The sequence below is a fragment of the Triticum dicoccoides genome, chromosome 7B (assembly GCF_002162155.2).
Source record: "Triticum dicoccoides isolate Atlit2015 ecotype Zavitan chromosome 7B, WEW_v2.0, whole genome shotgun sequence".
Lineage (NCBI taxonomy): Eukaryota > Viridiplantae > Streptophyta > Magnoliopsida > Poales > Poaceae > Triticum > Triticum dicoccoides.
In genome coordinates this window covers 145,123,889-145,147,881 of record NC_041393.1, presented here as the reverse complement: position 1 = coordinate 145,147,881, position 23,993 = coordinate 145,123,889, and positions in this window count along the sequence as shown.

The window sequence follows — 23,993 nt, the reverse complement described above, 5'->3', positions numbered from 1 at the left end:
CAAGGTGCGGAGGGTAGATCCGGCGGGGTGTGAGGTCCACCGCTGAGCCGAAGGACTAGATTCGATGGCTTGCCGTAGTTGGGGGGGTCGAGGAGGGGAAGGGGCGAGGCTCTGGGGAAGAATGTTAGGGGCAAAGAGGGGAAAACAATGGAGTTACCAAAGCAGCCCTTTTCCGTTCATGTGGCAGGGGTAAAACAGGAATATCGCAGGGCTAAACATTCGGACACGTGATATTTCGATGTGAGCAGGAAGTTTGAAAGCTTTTGGCGCCTAAAATTATAAGTATTCTGCTCTCGTACGACCGACTATGATATCATGGCCGACAATTTTTGAAAAATGTGCAAGTTTTGAAAATCAATGTCTCCAACTCGAAACTTAGATTGTCCATTCAATTCAAATATGGATCATTGAGCTCCTACAAGAAAATACCATCATACGGTCCAATTCAAATGAAATTCCAAATGTGTTTATTCTAAATATGATGACAAAAGCAAAAATCTGTATGTGTATGAATAAAGTGGACGATTATAAAGTTTGAACATGCCCGTATGTGTATATCTCTAGGTTTGATATATGAATTTGAAATCACGAAATCCTGGCTTAAAAAATGTACCTCTGTTTAAATGAATTAGAAAAGCTAATGATGGAGTCGAATTCCAAAATTACAATCTTAGGTTTGTAATTCTGGTACATCAAGGTATATCACGCATGTTCAAAAGTATCGTTATCTCATAGTACAAACTATGAAACAAATGGATCAACCATGAGTGCACAATATCTCAATTACACGAAAGTCCCTCAAATATAGACACCTCACTCTTTATCTGAAGTCAACCCCCCCCCACCACCACACACACACACACACATAGAGAAGTCGTTCTCTCCCCCAAACAGCAACACACAAGCACATTAACACCCCTCTCTCTTGTAAAGTCCGGACCCCAACATAGGTCTCTATCACTTTGTCTCTCGGGCATGCACACATCTCTTCCCTCACTCTCTAGGTCTCCCGCTATCTCTCTTACCCAAGCGCACGCACTATGTAGAGTGTATATTTCCCATACACACAAAACATCGCCCCCAGACGTCTATCTCCCTAGTTATGTGGTTCTCGCGCACTCACCTCACACACCACCCCCACTGCAAACAAGCACACTTTGTCTCCTTGTGCACCACTCTCCTCTTTCTATCTCTCCCACATGCGGACCTGCTCTAGCTCCTTCCCTGCATACATATATGTCGTGACTCTTTGCATAGCTCCCTAATGTATAATCGTTCTCGATTTCGCACATTGTTCTCTACACCATATATTTTAGATCTCTCATGAAGTCCCTATCACACACACGATGACTCGCTTCCCTTGCGTCTCCGTTCATAGGCCAATTCCGGACAACATCAACATTGTCTCCCTATCTATACGCCATTTAGGGACACAAACGACCCCTCTCTTCCTCTCTCTCTCTCTCTCTCTCTCTCTCTATGTTGCTAGCTCTCTCTTTCTCTCGCTCTCACACCCCTCTCCCACACACACACTCGATGTCTCTTCCAAATAGTCTGCTCCCCCAGCCTGCACCCGTGCTATCCCGCACATGTAACACCATTCCCCCTTCCCTTATACTAGCTTTACATCATCAGTGGTCTCTCTACTCCACATACACTCTCTCCCTCTCACACACAAACGCGTGCACAAACACACACAAACACGCACAAACACCCATTTATCTGGATCCTCATCTCTCCCCATGTCCACATGTGTATCTCACACACTCACTCTCTAATTATGTATATGTGTCTCCATGTTACACAACACAAAGCCCCATGTACATGTCTCTCTCTATCCTCCACACACATAGACACAAGGAATCTGTTATCATTGCCTCAGTCTCTAACATATCACACACGCACACTATCTCTCTCTCTCTCTCTCTCTCTCTCTCTCTCTCTCTCTCTCGCAAACACGCTCATCAAGGGTTTCCCCGTGAATAACTTACCGTCTATTCATCAACAGTCGTGGCAGTACGACGAACACGAGACGTGAAAAAGAATAAATCTACACGTGCTTAGACCACCTAGTATGACTACTAGTACTAGAGCAAGCCAAAAAGCGTGCCGCCGTCACCCCCTCCTTGTCGGCGACGGGAAAATCTTTGTTTTACACAGTCGAGAAGTCATTGTGCTAAGGCCCCACATGCCGAGGCGTTGAATAGAATGTAGATGCTAGCTTACGGAAGCAAGTATCGATAATACGTTTGTATCTCCATACTTATATTTCTTCTCTTATAAAAAATCGAGGCGGTGACGTGTGCCATCTTGCAATATAGACCGTCCGATCTATATCTGACGAATGGAAATTAAACTAAAAGATACCCGCACCCCTCTCCACATTTGCAGACACGGCCTTCCCTCCTTCATCCCTATCTCCAACAAACCTCATTATTGAGCAATTAAGAAAGGAAGCCTCTGGAACAAACTGGCCTAGTGGCTGCTGCCGGCGTCGTCAATCCCCATGCCTCCGCTCAGTCCGACCACCAACCACCACCACACTCCACTCCTCTTCAGCTTATCTCATATTTCTCGAGATATCATTAGTTTTTACACATGGTATTACTCCCGCAAGGATCAATCACAACAAGTGTTTTATAAAAAAAATGCATCTTGATGTTCCGTGCAATGCATGGATCTTGCTAGTACTCCTACACAAGACTAAATTGGTGATGCTGGTGTGTCTGCCATCCATCATTTCTGACCATTAGATCTACATCTAACGATTGTGAGGTAAGTTGTTGGCTTTTCTCACCAACATCCCACTTGTCTACCAATTTGCAGAAAAACCCATAATTAGTATCTTAAAACCAACCACATCCCTCCCTGACCTCACCAAAGCAGCCCAAGGAATATATTCTAATTGAAACATATGTATATCAAAATTAGAGTGTTGTGTACCAAGTTTGCGAATAAGTATTATTCTAATTATGATTCATTGCAATGGACATGAACATTGCTAGTATTTCCAACAATGCATTTTTTCCTATTATTCCATAGTTTCGAGTTTTCCATCAAGATATTGTCACGAACGGTTTTTCCGGGTAGCAATTTCCAGAAAGAGACCGCCGTGCTCATCAGCCCCAGGATTACTGTTAGCTGATGAGGCTCCAACTTGATACAGAAATTCCAAGCAAATACAAAATATGTAGTACAAGACCATTCTGGTCTGTGAGTACAACAAATGGGTTCTAGTGATTGATGGCGGAAGCGGGTTGTGGAACATCAGTGTCCATGGAACTCCATTTCCCACGGGAACAGCTGACCAGGTTAATTCCTATCTTCGCGAGGCTGCTATCACCGTAGCATAGGTTCCGGGCCGTCATCACGGTCGCTCCACTCCGCGCAAGAAATCTGGCCAAGACAATAGCCAGGGACAAGCCAGTGAGTACTTTGAATGTACTCGCAAACATTTTGAACACATGAATAATATGATGATGTGCTAAAGATATTTATGCTCATGACGGCAGTCAAAAAAAGTAGATAAATCTCTGATGCATGTAAGCAGGCTATTTATAAAAAATGCAATAACATAGCAGTATTAAAATTATGAAATAAATAACAAATATGCCACAGTTGGGCGTCTGAGCGACACCACATAAAGGGCTTTAAAAGAAATGCCACAGTCGGGCGTCTGAGCGACACCACATAAAGGGCTTTAAAAGAAATGCCACAGTCGGGCGTCTGAGCGACACCACATAAAGGGCTTTAAATGAAATACCACAGTCGGGCGTCTGAGTGACACCACATAAAGGGCTTTAAAAGAAATGCCACAGTCGGGCGTCTGAGAAACACCACATAAAGGGCTTTAAAAGAAATGCCACAGTCGGGCGTCTGAGTGACACCACATAAAGGGCTTTAAAAGAAACAATCATAGTGAATATCCCGGAGGTAGAACCATCCCAGAGATACTCGGCGATAACAGTAATATCACGGGTTAGTCAACAATAATAATAATCATAATATTCACAAGTCACAATTAGTAATTCCCATTCTGGTTTAACAGTTTCACCTCTGAAGACCGACACTAAGACCGACACTTGACCCATCCCAGACTGTAATCCTTAACCATGGACACGGCTATTCGAATAGGTTTAATCTCTGCAGAGGGTGTACTCTTTACCCACGAGTAACGGATTCCATTAGTCCATCAGGACTAATTCCGTCTACGATCTTTTAAATGAAAACACACCTGACTTGCACACACCAGCTTAACTCACACGTGTCTGGAATCACCCACGACACTTGTCAAGCAAACTCTAAGTGGGGAGGCTACAACCTCGATTAGCATGGGATCACAAAATTTATACCGCGCGCAAAACTAGGGAAGCTACCCCCTCGGCTTCAACCGAAAACACCCATGCCCCGTGACCGGATGACTGGCTTTAATCCATGGCCGTGGTACCCTCATCCCGGCCCCTCTGTACGGTGTGTGCTGGAAAGGGGTTAACAAATTACTGAACCGTACTCTACTTGTTGTAGAGACGAGTGGTAGTACAGAACAAGTATGGGGGTTACTGGAACAAGACTCGATCTACGGTCGACTCAGGAGGTTTAAGTATTCCCTGCATGATTAGCATAACGAATATATTTCAACCAACGGAGTCACCGCTCATACCACCTTACCATGCCATACCAGACATAACCATCCCGACGGAGACCGGCGACAAACTCATGCCTACCCAAGACAGAGGTTTTCCCGGGTTCCTGCCGGTATGCATGTAAGGCATATGAGGATGATTATCATCACAAGTGTGATCATTTCCAACAGCATGGAAATCACTAACATGCACCCATGCATAGGATCATATCACATGAAATAACAAGTTTCTCCAAAGTGAGGTGATGTGATAAACGTGTCATCGTACACAAAGAATATTATGTCGGGGTTCAGAATGCTTGCCTTCAGGTCATGGGAAGGCAGGGTGCATTTCAAACTCTTGAAATACTTCTCCTCTCTTCAAAAATCCTATTTTTGAAAATATAAATGAATTAACACACAAAATAAAAACAACACAAAAAGTTGTTTGAAAAATTTCCAAATAAAGCTTAAAATAAACTAGATAGAAATTGAGAGATGTAGGAAAAAGAATCAATTCATTTGGAGTTATATTATAAAAGATATAGCCAGTCAAACATTTGGTCAAAATCTGTTTTTAAAAAAAATCAGAAAAAGAAAAGAAAAACGCTTCGAACCGGTACACGTCGAAGACGTACTTTGCAAATATGTTACCACTTATCCTGTGTGGACCATGCGTGGTCACTGACAGTGGGCCCGCCTGGCCCACCGGTCAGGTTTGACCAATCCACGCGCGCGTCGCCTCCTCCGGCCGAAACAGAGGCGGAGCTCCGGCGAGGCTTGCCGGTGAATGACGGCATCGTTCGGAAGACGGAGGCCATCCACGTGCTCAGGGGATCAAGACGGTTACTCCGGTGGTTGATATGGTCTCTTGGGTGGACGGAGTAGCCGACGGTGAGCTTCGCGGCGGACGGTGGTCGTCGGGCAAAGTGATTTTGGGGCCGCGGTGCCGATCGAAATTGAGCAGGGGGAAGGGTTCAGGGGAGGAAGATAGAGCTTCTGGTGGAGAGAGTGGAGAGGGGGAGGCTCTGGTGGTACCGGAGTGGTCGAGATGGCGGCGGCGGCTGCAGTTGCCGGAGACGGGGAAGAAGACCTCCCCAGGTCGATTGGCTGCCACGGGAGAGCTAGTGGAGCATGCTGAGGCTGCTTAGCCCATGGAACGTGCTCGGGGGCCTCCATATATAGCGCAACGAGGTCGGTTTGCGGTGGCCGGGGATAAGTTCGTCGGCGAACCGCCTCCCTGTAGCGTCAGGGCGTCGTGGCGACGACGATAGCTAGCCGACGGGCGAGGGGATAAACTTGCGCTGCTCACAGGGGCAGGTGGCGAGCCGGGGTGGCTTGGGCGGCGCTGGCCTGAGTCAGGGCTGTCGGGCGGCCGTGGCGGCTAGTTCTCGGCTTTCCGGGGACGCGGTGAGGCTCTACTTGGCGCGTTGCAGTGAGTGGGGAGCATGCTGCGTGCAAGGGGACACGGCGTGCCGGATGCGGTCGGTCACGGGCTAGGGTGAGTGCGGGGCGTGACGCGGCGGCTCGGGTGCCGCTCGTGCAATACGCGTGCTCTGGGCGCGTCCAGTGCAAGCACGGAAGGTGTTCGACACAATGCCGTGGCGTGCTATAGGTCACAGGTGAGGTTGGCAAGCAACAGAACTAGGTTAGAGGTAGAGGGAAACTCCAGGGACAAGGTGGTTTGGTCAGGTGGCCAAGTTCATAATGTAGACTTGAGATCATGCCAATATAGCCCATGCACTCCAGGTGTTTGTCAAAATGCCAAAGGCACCTAGGCTATTCTTGGAGGGGCCAAATCTTCCAGATCAGTGTCTCCTTGGATGCACAAGAGTGTGGTGAGGTTAGTTTGCAAAAAGGAGAAACTTGCTAGCGCAAGATTTGCAGAACTTCAAATCTGGACAGGATGTGAATGGCATTTCATGAACCAAAAATATGCCAATGGTTGTATGCTCCTGGACTTAGGGGTTTAGCATGGAGGACTACAAGTAGGAGAAAGAATCTAGGGCCAAAGAGCAAGTAAGACTAGGGTTGCTGTACAAACCATCATGATGAACCAGAATGGAGATTAGGTTGATTCACTCAAAATTTTCAAAGAACATCCCTGGATTTCTGCATACAATGGAATCATATGCTCCTACTGACATCCCATAATTTTGGTGGAAGCTAGAAACAAATATTTAAAAGGGTTGCAGTGCAAAACTACCCACTGGACCAGAGAGGAAAAACATGTGTAGCACTCAAAATATGCAATGAATGAACTATATTATTACATAAAAGTGATTTAGAGGCATCACATGACATCTCCAAATTTTGGTGGAATATTTAGTTAAGTTTCAAATGGTTGTAGTACAAAAAGAGCTCCAAACTTAAAACAAGTCATTTTAAAGAATATAGCTCACGGTGGAATAATTTTATAAATAAACCTACTGATTAGGAAATTGTTTTAATGAGATGGCATAGAAGTTCAATATGTTTGGAAGGATCCACTTGGGAAAAAAATAAATCCTTAATAATAAAAGAAAGGTTTTGAAATCAACAGAAATATTCTTGCAGGCCAAATTTTAAACTCTTGGAAAAATTTTAATAACTAAAACCTGGTTAAATTTTTGGGGTGTTACAAATACTAACCCCCTAAAAAAATCTCGTCCTCGAGATTTGCTAAGGTTTGGGAAACAAAAGAAAAATACTTTTACTAGATCGAAAGATCATTTACACAAGTGGTAAAAAGAGGCTACAGTGAGAGGGCAATAAGTGGTGAATAACTACAGTGTGGGCACTGGCGTTGTGTGGAGAAATTCCATGTTTCGGACAGCGAGTGATTTCTACGCGGGACGCAGTGAATTTAGAATAAATCTAAAATTCAACAATATGCTGGTCGTACCCGAGAACATAGTGCTCCCTCTGGCTGACAGGTGGGACCAGGACCCACTGTCAGTCTCTTCTTCTACCTCTGGCTCTCTCTTCTTCCTCTCCCCCGCGCGTTTTTCTCCGGTTTTCTCCACCGGCGACGACTAGCGCGTAGGGCATCTAGGCCGTACTGCGGTAGTGCGCGGCATGCTTGCTACCGGTGCAGTGTGCACTCACGTCGTGGGCCAGTGCGCTGTCGGCACTGCTCACGGATTCGCCTCCGAACACCGGCGATCGGGCGATGAGCGGCGCTGGTGGACTTCGTCCACCGTACACCGATCCCGAGCTATAAAACGACTGCGGTGCTCCTTCTTCATCTTCGCACCTGGCCTCGCTTCTACTCCTCCTCCTCCTCCATTACCGTTCACCGGAGCTCGAGACGAGGCTCCAATGGCGGAGACGGTCCCGGACTGGTACATGGTCCTGGTGTGTGGAGGGCTGGCGGCAGTGCTGGGGCTCTCGGTGCTCCTGTGCGCGATGATCTATGATGATCGTTGCGATGCTGCCGCTCGGGTGCTGGCTCTCCACGGTGGCGGTGATCACGAGGATTAGGCATAATCCCGAGTGTTTTACCGCTAACGATGTGTTGGAGGTGGATGGTGTCCGGATGATTATCTGCTAATCTCCCCCTTGGCGGCATGTGGAGTGCTTAGAAGGGTGGTTGGTGAGATGCAACATGGTTGCGTGTATTTTAGGTAGTGTAAGAGTCCGAGTGGTTGTGGGTCTGCTGCTGTGGTGCTGTATGAAATAAAACGAATAATCTATGCAGCGAGAGGATAAAAGATGCAGCAAGTTCTGGAAGAAGAAAATCTCATTCCAGGATTTTTCGTGGTTATCCAGGTTGCTCATGAAGAAAACCACTCACAAACGAAAAAACTAAATACTCGACTCGTCACACCAATCTGAGGTACCATGCACAAGTTACCACATAATAGTAAATGCTGAAATAACAAATACAGCAGTGACGTCTAAAATGAGAATGGTAACTGGTCAGGGTCTCGAGGAAAAGTCTCTGGTAGTGGAACACACTCTTCTTCTATCGGAGGAAGTGGATTGATCAGTCAATGTATGAGTCTCTCCGGATTGGGTCTCAGTGGTCTGCCGATTGCAATCTGAGGGTTCAGATCAGTGAGATTCTGGAGATAATCCATCACTTGCTGATTCAAATGCTCTTGCGCGATGATGTACTGGATGAGGTTGGCCAGTACTGGGTCTCTCTCAATCTGCCCACCGGGGAAAGATGTTACTCCCCCGGGCGTTGCACGGCTCGGAAAGTAATAATATCCTTGTTCGCGGGCATAGGGCACTGCGGATCGAAGGCGAGCAATCGCTTCTTTCGTAGCAACTTCTATGGCCAGGTGTGGGGTTGGCATAGATTTCCCCACGAAGGAAACTTCCGTTGGATCTTGATTGGAGTCTACGGGAGGGATGTGTACTGCTGCCCAATATTCCGAGGTGGAAAAAGTGATTCTCGATTTGAACAGCTCATACTGGGGTGGCTGGGAAGAACCCATGGTACTGCAGGTAAAGTCCCACAATATTTTGACAAAGCTACCTGGGGTTGCATCTGGGGTTCTCAGATGAATACTGGGGCTCGGCATGATAGGAAGAAGGTTGTGAGGGTGGTGCACAAGATGTGGGGTGCTTGGTAAGATCACAAGGTGGCCTTTAAATAGCAAAGGGGCTGGGTCATTTCACCGTGGTGAAAGGTAATAAATTTACCGGCTTAGCTCCAAAGGTCGGGTCGGTGTCAGAGATACACATATCTTATAAAGAGACGTGTTACTGCGGTTGTCGTCGGGGTTGGTTTTGGTAGCTGTGCCCGGAAAATGTGCACTATGCTGACAAAAATACGTGTGGCTACCATTAAAACAGGGGCACAACGACAGGCTGCGTTAATACACAATATTACGTGATTACAAAGCGGGGATACACTGAGACTCGGCACTACTCGCACAGCTTAGTCTACCTCGTTTACGTCTAAACGGGCGTGTCTGGTGGATGTCGAGGCTTCTCCATGTGTCTCACTTCCGGGATTAGTCGGAGATGGCGGAGGAACTGCAGGGTCGGGGTAGCGATGATGACCATCGCGGGGATTGTTGGCCACAATCCCGTTGGAGTGTGCTCCCAAAAGGTGACGAAGCACTTCTAGGGTCATCAAGACATCTTGGCCACTGGTTGGAGTCGACCTCAGGGTCTCTATCGGGTGTCCAAACAACACGACTGGGTTGTCGGTGTCGAACTCGGCTTCCCTGCTTGCCGGGGCTCGGCGAACCAGCTCTCCTCGAGCTGCGATCAGATCAATAGTGATATGATCAAACAATGCCTCTAGTGCTCTTACATAGCGCACTAGGTACAACAATGCGGGATCCATCTCGTGGTCTCCGCTGGCAACTTGGGGTGGTCTGCCATACCCTTCACGCCTGGGGTAGTAGTAGAACGAGCGACAGTTAACTCTAGGCGACAACTGCCGGAGTTGAACTATAGCTTCTCGAGCGGCTAGCTGGATGGCTTGTGGCTCGAAGGAAGTTGTTCTTCCAGTGAACCTGTCGGGGCGTTCTGGAGATAGACCCCTACCGTAGATGTGCACAGTGGCACAGAATTGGCGGTCTTCACCGCTCATGGGTCCTTGGTACACAACATATTCTGGGGGCTCTTCTAACGCGTAGGCACGACGGGTGAGGTTTGCGAGTATGGTCACGAAACCTCCAAGATTGGTTGCTGTGGTCTCATTGTGCACTATGGGACCAGGCATTGTGGCTAGGTTGGGGAAGAGGCTGTGCTGGGTTGAGGCTAGCGTGCCCTTTTTATAGAAAAAGGGAACGGAGTCTTCCTTCGCACACTTGCGAATGAGACATTTTTGCCATCAGTCATTGGCGTGTGATCGACAGGCTACACTGATAGGTTGGGCACCGACTGCCAAAAGTGTCGGACTTACTATGTGGCTATCTTGCACGGGAAGCTTGGCTGGGGTTTTGGTTAGGGTCTGCTAGGTTGGTTTACCTAAGTTATCCGACCTGGCTAAGATAGGATTAGCCAATGGTCAACCTGGCTCTGGTACCAAGTCTGTCACGACCGGTTTTTCCAGGTAGCAATTTCCAGAAAGAGACCGTCGTGCTCATCAGCCCCAGGATTACTGTTAGCTGATGAGGCTCCAACTTGATACAGAAATTCCAAGCAAATACAAAATATGTAGTACAAGACCATTCTGGTCTGTGAGTACAACAAATGGGTTCTAGTGATTGATGGAGGAAGCGGGTTGTGGAACATCAGTGTCCATGGAACTACATTTCCCACGGGAACAGCTGACCAGGTTAATTCCTATCTTCGCGAGGCTGCTATCACCGTAGCATAGGTTCTGGGCCGTCATCACGGTCGCTCCACTCCGTGCAAGAAATCTAGCCAAGACAATAGCCAGGGACAAGCCAGTGAGTACTTTGAATGTACTCGCAAACATTTTGAACACAGGAATAATATGATGATGTGCTAAAGATATTTATGCTCATGACGGCAGTCAAAAAAAGTAGATAGATCTCTGATGCATGTAAGCAGGCTATTTATAAAAAATGCAATAACATAGCAGTATTAAAATTATGAAATAAATAACAAATATGCCATAGTCGGGCGTCTGAGTGACACCACATAAAGGGCTTTAAAAGAAATGCCATAGTCGGGCGTCTGAGCGACACCACATAAAGGGCTTTAAAAGAAATGCCACAGTCGGGCGTCTGAGCGACACCACATAAAGGGCTTTAAAAGAAATGCCACAGTCGGGCGTCTGAGCAACACCACATAAAGGGCTTTAAAAGAAATGCCACAGTCGGGCGTCTGAGCGACACCACATAAAGGGCTTTAAAAGAAACAATCATAGTGAATATCCCGGAGGTAGAACCATCCCAGAGATACTCGACGATAACAGTAATATCACGGGTTAGTCAACAATAATAATAATCATAATATTCACAAGTCACAATTAGTAATTCCCGTTCTGGTTTAACAGTTTCACCTCCGAAGACCGACACTAAGACCGACACTTGACCCATCCCAGACTGTAATCCTTAACCATGGACACGGCTATTCGAATAGGTTTAATCTCTGCAGAGGGTGTACTCTTTACCCACGAGTAACGGATTCCATTAGTCCATCGGGACTAATTCCGTCTACGGTCTTTTAAATGAAAACGCACCTGACTTGCACACACCAGCTTAACTCACACGTGTCTGGAATCACCCACGACACCTGTCAAGCAAACTCTAAGTGGGGAGGCTACAACCTCGATTAGCATGGGATCACAAAATTTATACCGCGAGCAAAACTGGGGAAGCTACCCCCTCGGCTTCAACCAAAACACCCATGCCCCCTGAACGGATGACTGGATTTAATCCATGGCCGTGGTACCCTCATCCCGGCCCCTCTGTACGGTGTGTGCTGGAAAGGGGTTAACAAATTACTGAGCCGTACTCTACTTGTTGTAGAGATGAGTGGTAGTACGGAAAAAGTATGGGGGTTACTGGAACAAGACTCGATCTACGGTTGACTCAGGAGGTTTAAGTATTCCCTGCATGATTCGCATAACGAATGTATTTCAACCAATGGAGTCACCGCTTATACCACCTTACCATGCCATACCAGACATAACCGTCCCGACGGAGACCGGCGACAAACTCATGCCTACCCAAGACAGAGGTTTTCCCGGGTTCCTGCCGGTATGCATGTAAGGCATATGAGGATGATTATCATCACAAGTGTGATCATTTCCAACAGCATGGAAATCACTAACATGCACCCATGCATAGGATCATATCACATGAAATAACAAGTTTCTCCAAAGTGAGGTGATGTGATAAACGTGTCATCGAACACAAAGAATATTATGTCGAGGTTCAGAATGCTTGCCTTCAGGTCATGGGAAGGTAGGGTGCATTTCAAACTCTTGAAATACTTCTCCTCTCTTCAAAAATCCTATTTTTGAAAATATAAATGAATTAACACACAAAATAAAAACAGCACAAAAAGTTGTTTGAAAAATTTCCAAATAAAGCTTAAAATAAACTAGATAGAAATTGAGAGATGTAGGAAAAAGAATCAATTCATTTGGAGTTATATTATAAAAGATATAGCCAGTCAAACATTTGGTCAAAATCTGTTTTTTTAAATCAGAAAAAGAAAAGAAAAACGCTTCGAACCGGTACACGTCGAAGACATACTTTGCAAATACGTTACCACTTATCCTGCGTGGACCGTGCGTGGTCACTGACAGTGGGCCCGCCTGGCCCACCGGTCAGGTTTGACCAGTCCACGCGCGCGTCGCCTCCTCCGGCCGAAACAGAGGTGGAGCTCCGGCGAGGCTCGCCGGTGAATGACGGCATCGTTCGGAAGACGGAGGCCATCCACGTGCTCAGGGGATCAAGACGGTTACCTCGGTGGTTGATATGGTCTCTGGGGTGGACGGAGTAGCCGACGGTGAGCTTCGCGGCGGACGGTGGTCGTCGGGCAAAGTGATTTTGGGGCCGTGGTGGTTCCCGATCGAAATTGAGCAGGGGGAAGGGTTCAGGGGAGGAAGATAGAGCTTCTGGTGGAGAGAGTGGAGAGGGGAAGGCTCTGGTGGTACCGGAGTGGTCGAGATGGCGGCGGCGGCTGCAGTTGCCGGAGACGGGGAAGAAGACCTCCCCGGGTCGATTGGCTGCCACGGGAGAGCTAGTGGAGCATGCTGAGGCTGCTTATCCCATAGAACGTGCTCGGGGGCCTCCATATATAGCGCAACGAGGTCGGTTTGCGACGGCCGGGGATAAGTTCGTCGGCGAACCGCCTCCCTGTAGCGTCAGGGCGTCGTGGCGACGATGATAGCTAGCCGACGGGCGAGGGGATAAACTTGCGCTGCTCACAGGGGCAGGTGGCGAGCCGGGGTGGCTTGGGCGGCGCTGGCCTGAGTCAGGGCTGTCGGGCGGCCGTGGCGGCTAGTTCTCGGCTTGCCGGGGACGCGGCGAGGCTCTACTTGGCGCGTTGCGGTGAGTGGGGAGCATGCTGCGCGCAAGGGGACACGGGGTGCCGGCTGCGGTCGGTCACGGGCTGGGGTGAGTGCGGGGCGTGACGCGGCGGCTCGGGTGCCGCTCGTGCAATACGCGCGCTCTGGGTGCGTCCAGTGCAAGCATGGAAGGTGTTCGACACAATGCCGTGGCATGCTACAGGTCACAGGTGAGGTTGGCAAGCAACAGAACTAGGTTAGAGGTAGAGGGAAACTCCAGGGACAAGGTGGTTTGGTCAGGTGGCCAAGTTCATAATGTAGACTTGAGATCATGCCAATATAGCCCATGCACTCCAGGTGTTTGTCAAAATGCCAAAGGCACCTAGGCTATTCTTGGAGGGGCCAAATCTTCCAGATCAGTGTCTCCTTGGATGCACAAGAGGGTGGTGAGGTTAGTTTGCAAAAAGGAGAAACTTGCTAGTGCAAGATTTGCAGAACTTCAAATCTAGACATGATGTGAATGGCATTATTTCATGAACCAAAAATATGCCAATGGTTGTATGCTCCTAGACTTAGGGGTTTAGCATGGAGGACTACAAGTAGGAGAAAGAATCTAGGGCCAAAGAGCAAGTAAGACTAGGGTTGCTGTACAAACCATCATGATGAACCAGAATGGAGATTAGGTTGATTCACTCAAAATTTTCAAAGAACATCCCTGGATTTTTGCATGTAATGGAATCATATGCTCCTACTGACATCCCATAATTTTGGTGGAAGCTAGAAACAAATATTTAAAAGGGTTGCAGCGCAAAACTGCCCACTGGACCAGAGAGGAAAAACATGTGTAGCACTCAAAATATGCAATGAATTAACTATATTATTGCATAAAAGTGATTTAGAGGCATCACATGACATCTCCAAATTTTGGTGGAATATTTAGTTAAGTTAATCAAATGGTTGTAGTACAAAAATAGCTCCAAACTTAAAAAAAGTCATTTTAAAGAATATAGCTCAGGGTGGAATAATTTTATAAATAAACCTACTGATTAGGAAATTGTTTTAATGAGATGGCATAGAAGTTCAATATGTTTGGAAGGATCCACTTGGGAAAAAAATAAATCCTTAATAATAAAAGAAAGGTTTTGAAATCAACAGAAATATTCTTGCAGGCAAAATTTTAAACTCTTGGAAAAATTTTAATAACTAAAACCTGGTTAAATTTTTGGGGTGTTACAGATATTAGTCACTCATGGTTGATATTTACTTTCAATCATGTACACATATGCACTATGTAACTAGCCTTGCTTATTGGCTTCCAAAGCTTAACTTTCACTCCTACTTACAATATGTAGAGTATTTAACAAAAAACTACCACTTGCAACCAGCCCTGGGAAGAATCTATTATACAAAAAATAGCAAAAACATACCCAAAATTTCTTAATCCACGCCAAAAACTACTACCTAGTACTCCTACCGATTAGGTTCGTTTAAACCCATTTATGACAGGGTTGGCCCACACGTCCGTGCTGACGAGGCAGCTTAAACCAACACATTTTGTTTGACCGTTGACACGAGGGACCCACATCTGACCTTCTATCCTGTTATTCCCCCTCAAATCATTATTTTTCCTGAACATTACTTCAAACAGTACTGATGTGTGTTCGTCGATGGCGCCGGTGATGAGTGAGTTGGTCGCCGCTCCGTCGGACGGGCCGGACGCCACGCTGGCCTCCGCACGGGTTGGCAGGCTGGCCCGAGCGTGACTCACGAGCGAGCAAGCCGCCGCGCTGGCTTTCGCTCGAGCCAGATGGCTGGCCTAAGCGCGGCGTGCGCGAGCAAGCCGCCGCGCTGCCGTGCCAATCTAGCTAGCAAACCTTGCAGACAAGCAGCTGGACGGAGCTATCTTGGCTAGCCAGCGGCCGCGAGCGCCAGATGGAGCTAGCATCCGGGCTGCCGCAACATGGGCTCCGCACCGCCGGCGGTTTGGACCTCGCCTTCTGCCGGCGGCGGTAGCTGCGTCCCATGGCCGAGGATGACTAGGTGGACGTGCCGGAGGTAGGAGGTCACTCGAGGATTTTTGTTGGTAAGAGCACGTACAATGGTTGATAAGGTAGTCTTATCTTAAGTCTGCCACGTATGCAAGTGGTAATAGTTTCTTGGCATTTTAGTGGTTTCTTGCATTATTACGGGTTTCTTGTAAGGAACAATGTACATACTACTAGCGACAAAATGCGATTCTAGGTTGTGTTGTACTCCAACGAGTACTACTAGTGGTCGCGGGAGTGTATACCTTTTTTTGTGGGTTCGATCCCGGCCGAACGCACGGTGGCCTTTTAAAAAAAATAGTACTACTACACTTCGCTGCGAGCCATATTTTACACGGGTAGTTTAAGTTTTGAAGTCGAACGGACGTGCGGCCCCACAATCTGGGTGCACTAGACAGCCTAGCCACGTGAACGGGTTTTCCTTCCAAGCTTCCTGTGGCTCGCGTGCTCGCCCTAGCCGCACCTCGCTTGCAGCTTCCTCATCAGCTAGTAGCATATTTAAACTAGCGCCTCCCAATTAAGCCCGAGGAGCCGGAAAAGCCTGGCGGGGCATTGGGAACTGTGCAATATGGCTCCATATGTAAAGTGCTCTACTACTACTCTATAGCTTGTGGCATTGCACGCATGGACTTCACTCCATTATCGGCTCTACTATAAAAGAAATTCCTCTTGACGTGTTTTTTTAAACAGAGGCAAAAGCTTTGCTTCATCTCATTCATAAAGAAGGAACTACTAACAAGGTTCGACGAGATCCATTACACCTCCACAAATGGAAGCGAAAAGCCTAGTCTCGCTGTATCAAATAACTCAAATGTTCTACCCCCGCAGTAACCATCGCTAATAAACAGGCTGCTAGTGTGTGCGTGAGAGGAGCGGCTGAGTAGGCCAGCTACTCCTACGTGAGAGGAGCGGCTGAATATAGCACCGAGAGTACCCACTAGGCCACTACGCAGGTGTACTTCCCCTACATTGATAGTACAGCAATGGTTCTAGAGAACAGTAGTACCCTCCACTTCCAACTGTAGCTCCTTGGCCCTGAGATTCAAGAGTTCAAAACTGGTGCACTATACTAGACTAGACTAGAAGTACAGTACATCGCACTACTAGTTGAGAAAAGTAGTACTGGTACTTCTAGAGTACGAGTACGTACTCCTCCATCACATAATGTAAGACGTTTTTTGACACTAGTTGGCGTGTACAAAAAATGGCAAAAACATACCCAAAATTTCTTAATCCACGCCAAAAACTACTACCTAGTGCCAAAAATTTCTTACTAGTGCTATTATTTACAGTATAATGCAATCCCATAACGTTCCATAGTGCTAGTACTAGTACTACCTCCGTTCGGGTTTATTGGTCCTTATTGTATTTTGTGCCAAATTTTGACCATATATTAAACTAACAAAATGTTCACGCATGTCACCAAACATTATATTTTTGAAAACTATGTTCAAATACGAATCCAATGAGATATTTTCTCTTTACATGCATTATCATTTTGTTAGTTAAATCTTTAGTCAAAATTTGGCACAAACTACAAAGGGGACCTATAAACCAGGACAGAGGTAGTAGTAAATAATAGCCTCACCCCTTCGCTGAGGAACGATCTACAGTTGGAAGGGATGAGGCCCTGCGGTTACTACGCTCTTATCTCCTCCTCGCTAGTTCCCCTCCCCCCGAAGAGAAGGCAGTTTGTCGCTGCTCCCGTGGATTCGCTAGGCGGTTCTCCTCCTCGTCGGGGCTGGGAGACCTTGGACAATGATCCTCTGGGAGAAATCGCACGCTGCTCCGACGTCCTCACCGCTGCAAGACTCAGTGTTTCCTGCACCAACTTTTTCAAGACGCTGCTTAAACAGGCTTGGGAAAAGGCCATGCTTGTTGGTCTACCATGCGTCCTCGAGGAGAAGGTTCTTCTATGGGACAATCCTTCGAACAGTCCACCGCTCCCTGGCCATTGTTGCACGTTGACTCCGCTAGAGTTGCCGACGTTGAGAGGTAGTCGGATTTTGTCTGATGAGCATGTCAGTAATGGAGTTTGACCATGTAGTACTTAGTTATTCCATTTCCATCCCATAATTTCTCTGGTGCCCACCGTCTTATATATAGGTCTGGGTCGGTGCCAACAAAGATTGGCTTGCATACCTCCGGCCGGATACCACCATCATTTTGCACAACATCCACAGCAGCGCGGCCGTTCCGGTAGACCCCTTCTCCACCATTGGGATCGGCCTTCCGGACTGGCTGGGCTTGAATACGTATGATGATGCCTACATGAGATTGAATAAGATAGCAATTGCGGACCCGCCGACAAAGCGACGCGGCTATGACGATTACTATCTCATCGCGGTGTTCGACATAAGGATTGCCATCAATGCAAGACGCAGTAACGGCAGAGGCTGGCGCATGTTGGCGACGGCACATTTGTACCCCTACACGTTCGAAGACACCGTGTGCCATCTAGGCCGCATCTTCGCGGTGACAAGCTAGGGGACTTGTTTCATCTGGTTGCCATCCTACGGTACGGGAGATTACAAACAGAATGCACAAACCATCATTTGCATCCCTAACGGTACTCCATTATTTTGTAGGGACCAGTCATCCCCCGATCAAAATAAGATCGCCGATCCTGGATGTGCATTTGCATACGCGATTCGGTCTAACTTGGAACCTTGTAGCTGACTTTGGCATATTGGGATCAACTACCTTAGCAGTCGTTACCCATGGTACCACTGATGTGCAACATGGTCACACAATCTACCATGATTGGACCGTCACCATCTACCCAGGTATTCCATTTTTTAACCCTCTCATCTTCTCTTTCATTGTTGTACTAGTAGTATACTTAGTAGTACTAGTAGGAGTACTTTTTACCTTGGAGGACGCGTATAGCTAGCTAGGCCCTTGAAGACTTGAACCCACTAGCTGCCACCATTTTTGTTTTTCCATGTCTTACTATCTCATCCATGTAGCCAAGAGTGGCCATATATAATAAGCCGGTTATTTTACTTCCTCTATACCGGAGTAGTACTATTTGCTGCACAGTATTACTAACCGCCATATTTGAGCACAACATTATTATGCATGGACCTTGACTATGTACGTCACCATGTGTCCAGATCTGGGACGCCGCGTGTACCAGATGAACGGTGCCGAATTCGACCCCCATGATGCTACGTGGGTGCCGAGGAACACTCTTGGAGAGTACTCAATTTTCATCGGGGACAACTACCCCATTGTGAAGTGGATGCCACCCTCCGTACACGACACAGAAGGCCTGCCGTTCATGAAGCATGGTTGTGTCTTCATTGCGCACCGCCGGATGAACAACATGCTGGGACACACTATTCCTGATTTATGCCGCTTCAGCTTGGATGAGTCTCCATCGTGTGGAACCGAACTAGAAAGCTGCGACAATGATTCCCGTTGCCCACCGCTATGGATCGTGCCATCCATGAAGAACACCTGGGACTGGAACCTGGAGGAGGACATGCATGTAGCCCATCTATAACGTGTAAGTGGAGTACGGTAATTGTGAACGGTAGCGTTGTGAATATATGTAGACTAGTCGTGCACAAATTTATCACATGAATTGGAGATGAACTTGTGTGGCATACTGGCATTTGCCCTTTAGAATTTATTACTAGTAAATGTGTTATGTGTACGTGCAACTTGTGTGGTTGTTGCACGGGCTCCAACATGCTCTTTGAGAAAAAAAGGTGGCACAGCTTTGGATATACGTGACGTGGTGGCATCATACAGTAGCATCGTTCGCTATAGTTGTATTACACTCCTACTAGGATGACAACTCCTATAAAACCTTGCACTTGGCTCTTTGCCTCTTCGGGAGGTTCAACAGTTCGTACTCGTGTGAACCTTGCACTTGGCTCTTCGCCTCTTCGGAAGGTCCAACAATGATGATACTACAGTACAATATGCTTCTTGCAATCTGACACCGATTGAACTGCTGCACGTCCACCGCTAGGGTGAGGGCGAGGGAGAGGGAGAGGGAGGGAGAGGGAGAGGGCGCTGTAGTCAAAACCCTCTCCTCATCCTGCGAACCACCGTGCGCATGGGCGAGGGAGAGGCATAGTAAGCAAGCTTCTCGTCGTTCGGTGAGTTGACGGGACACATCAAAGGAGTACTAGTACTAGTAGTAGTCCATACTGCGTCCTTTCCGATTAATATGGCTTAATTTGAAATGAGAAAAATACACTGGCGGTCAACGTATGTAACAATACGCTCTTTACAGTCACTATATATAGTTTTGCGGCAATTATACGATCACTAGCTCATCGTAGAGCACCGCATTGCACCCTACTAACCGGCCACATAGTCAACGTGGCACTTTTTTGACTGGTTAAATTGTCACCTGGTTTCTGGGTCCCACCTGTCAGTTGGCAGAGCAAAGAAATCAGTTAAACAAAACTTTACGCAGGCGCGACAGGAGTCCAACCCTTGCGCGCGAACCGCCCTGGCTGTGTATGTGAGTGCATGCACGTGTCCTCCCTAGGTCTTCCAACCAAGAGTGTACATCGGATACAAAACAAAGAATGTGGTACATAATGTACATCTACACTTCCAATGCATTTATCCTTTAATCTAAATCGATATTGATTGACTAATGCACCAACTTGTGTTGTAGGTATAGGATACATGTCTATCCTTAATTACAGCATGCAACGGCCTTCATTTAATCTTCTTATCTCAATGGTCGCATGCACACATAAGTCTGCTACTTTTGGGCGTTAATTATGCCCTAGTCAATGTGTAAATCTCTAAATGTACAGTCTTTCACGGACGTAGGGAGTAGGTTGAGCACATGAGCGTGAGTTGTGTGTGTTGCGTCGTGTGCTGTGTGCCGCATGGGTGCGTGAGTGTTGCGTGTGTCCATGTGCACATGTGAGTGTTGCATGTTGCATGCATGCATGCATGCATGGGGCTTACTCCCTGCCATTGACATGTTCATATTTCAAGCTTCCTCTGGTCCCTCCATATGGTGATACTCCCTCTGTTCCCAAATACTCCCTCCGTTCCAAAATAGATGACTCAAGTTTGTACTAACTTTAGTACAAAATTGGGTCATCTATTTTGGAACGGAGGGAGTAGTACGGAGTAAAAGCCTCCCTCTGTTCCCAAATACGGAGTATTTGTCTTTCTAAAGATTTCAACAAGTGACTAGGTACAGAGCAAATTGAGTGAAGTGAGCGTAGAGGCATAGGGATACTGTAGAAAGGAAGTCCTCGTGATCCATTATTCCCCATCTCGGTGAGAGAGAACTATTCAACTAGTCTTCCCAGTGAAGTGACAATACACGCTGCAGTAGATGGGACACGTAATTAATAGCTGAACCAGTGTGTTGTTGTTACTAAATCAGCCTTACCTAGTACTGCCATCATGTTTGCCAGTAGAGCACGCTTCCACAAATACGCCTACGCACCTCTGTCCTCCATTAACTGACATATGGGCCCTCTTGTGGTAGACCCACATGTCATTGGTGTAACTATTTACACTCCGAAGGACGGTATATCCTGGTAGTAGTACTAGTAGAATTGAGATTTAATGCACTTTCTTCCCTGTCTTCCACTCTTTTTCCTCCTCTCTTCCCCATCGTCAGCCGCACACCATTTACCCCCGCTCACTGCTCGCCCGCCCGTGCCATCTTCCTTGGTAGCTCGCACGTACCATATCCCCACGCTCACTGCTCGGCCACACGAGGAGAAGCTTCTTCGCTCGCCCGCCCGAATCCACTTCCCCGCTGGCTCGCAGGCACCGAAAACCCCAATGGCAGAACCGACTGACACGCAAAGCCACGATTGGAATTCCCTCCCCGATGTTCTCTTGGAGAAGATTTGTAGTCGTATGGACCTACTCAGCACCGTCCGTCTGGCCGCATGCTCGGTGTCTTTGTACCGTCTACTCGTCTGCAACCGGCCAGCTCTTTTCAAGACACCCTGCTTCCTGATGCCCGATCCTCGCAGGTGGCCCAGACACTGACTTGACGATCCTACGGAGGTTGTCATGGTGCCCCTCGACATGCTACCACTACCTGTCCATCTGTCCTTCATGCGCGACCACTACTGGGCGGGCATGAAGGCCAACTAGATCATCCTCATCCATCACACCGGTAGTCCGTGGCATCTCGTGGATATCTACACCCAGCGAGAGATCACCCTTCCATCGTTGGATACCACCGACATCGAGCCTCGCGGCCCGCCGGACACTCCTGCCTACTACGCACGAGATGTGTTAGGCTTTTGGCTCGACCTCTATTTGCAGAAAGTTGTAAATTGCGAAGTGCCCACACCATCAGAAGACTACATGGATTACAAGCTCATTGCCTTGTTCAACATGGGATTAGTCTATCTGGAATCCGGTCGCCATACATGGTTATGGCTCATCATCAATCCTGTTGAGGCAACATTTCTGTCTGATGCTATAGTGCATGATGGCATCGTTTACGCGGTCGACGCACAGATTGGCTGCCTATACTGGTGGAATCTATCGTCGTGTAATTGTTCTATCTCATCTCATCTTTACCTTATGAATACGACTGCATGTCCATTTGTTACAAATTTAGAATGCATAGCATGTCTATAACCACATCATTGCTATGTGTTCCTCTCATTTCCTAGATTTTTATGACCACACATGTTATTGTTAGAGTTGATATGAGAACAATTGGCATCTAATGATTGTTAGAATACATATTATGAGCATAACATCATGATTGCTATATGTTACTCTCGTTTACAAGATTTTTATAACAACGCATGTTATTGCTTAGAGTTGATATGAGAACAGTAGTAGTAAGTGTTATGGTAGAATATGAGTAGGCGTTGTCATAGCTGTTTTCCTCTCATTGTTACATGATGTTTGAACCATGACGTGTTGCTAGAATATGAAAGCCATTGTCAAAGCCACGGCATTGCAATTCTCTCTCTATGATATGTGTCACTGTTATAATAATCTTAATTCCACACATACTCTAAACATGATTGTTTGTTTTTGTCCTTTTGGTCTCCAATTTGAATTGTTACAGCAGACACAAATGCGCTGGCCTTCATGATTCCAGGACCTGGAATTATACCAGCCGATGGGTGGTGGTTTATCGCTCGTTTAGCTGACGGCAGTCATTTGATGCTCATTCACACGTGCCAAATTGACCAAAACATTACATCAAACCACATGCAGTACAATGCGTGGGGTGTTCGTGACATTGATGGCTATGGCTGCTTCGTGTTCGAGAAAGATCCCAGCTCCATTGGGCCAGGCGTATTCAACTGGAGGCGGGTTTACAGCCTCGGCAACCACTCCTTGTTCCTCGGGCTCAATTATCCGATCATCCAACCAATCATCGATCATATCACCGGTGATGATTACTGTGCTATGCAACTTCCATTCGCGAGGGGGGGCTGTGTTTACACATCATACCATGGGTTTCATGAATCACCATATCCAGAGATTCGCCGACACAGCTTGTTGCCAGGTAATCTTCAGTGTGTGAAAGGCATCAAGCTTCCATGCGATGGATGGCTTTTGCAAACCCGACATGCGGCGATGTGGTTCATGCCAACAGCAAATATGCACAACTTGATTTGTGCTGATATCTAGACTGAGCCATGTATTCTGCTGCTGTAGCACGACCCTCTTTTGTTGGATATTATGTACGGTTGTTACTTTGAAGCACTCGTCTGGTTTGAAGGATAGATACCATCCTGGGATCAAGTGCATCCTAACTCACCTGCGTAGGATGTACTGATAATGATGATGGAGATGTTGTGCAGAAGCCATATATATATATGTTAGGCTTCAAGTGCATACTTGTTAGTTAAACCTATGTATAAATTGTGGCACTAAATATGACTAGTAAGTAGTACAGTAGCAGTACTAGTATACGTCGGTCAAATTATTCATCATGTCCACACATTGAATTGACGTGACAACACGCTGCACGTGAGGTGACACAAGAATCCCGATGGCGTGTTCAGGTATTTTGGACTTCAGATTTGAAGTACCACTTATCTGTCGAAATCTTTCATCATTCACTTAAAACAGTCAATTGATCATACATTGAGTACCATATAACTAGAATTACCGATGCAAGTCGAAGAAGGATTGGCCGGTGCTGCCGGCTGGCGTCAAGTTTGATCCCACGGATCAGGAGCTGATCAAGCACCTTGAGGCCAGAGTGAGTGCTAACAGCGCGAGATTTCAGTCTCTCATCGATTTGTTCATACCAACCATCGACAGCGAGCACAACATATGCTACACCCAACCTGAGAAACTTCCAGGTAAGACACCGATCGGCCGTCTACTTGCACAAACATATTCCTTTGTTTATAGCTCTATTTTTCTTTTTAGACGCAGACCAGGTGAAGCAATTACAATTTGATAGTTAATAAAAAGTGAAATAAGTGACTGCAACATGCCAAAGATGTTATGAAAATGCCAA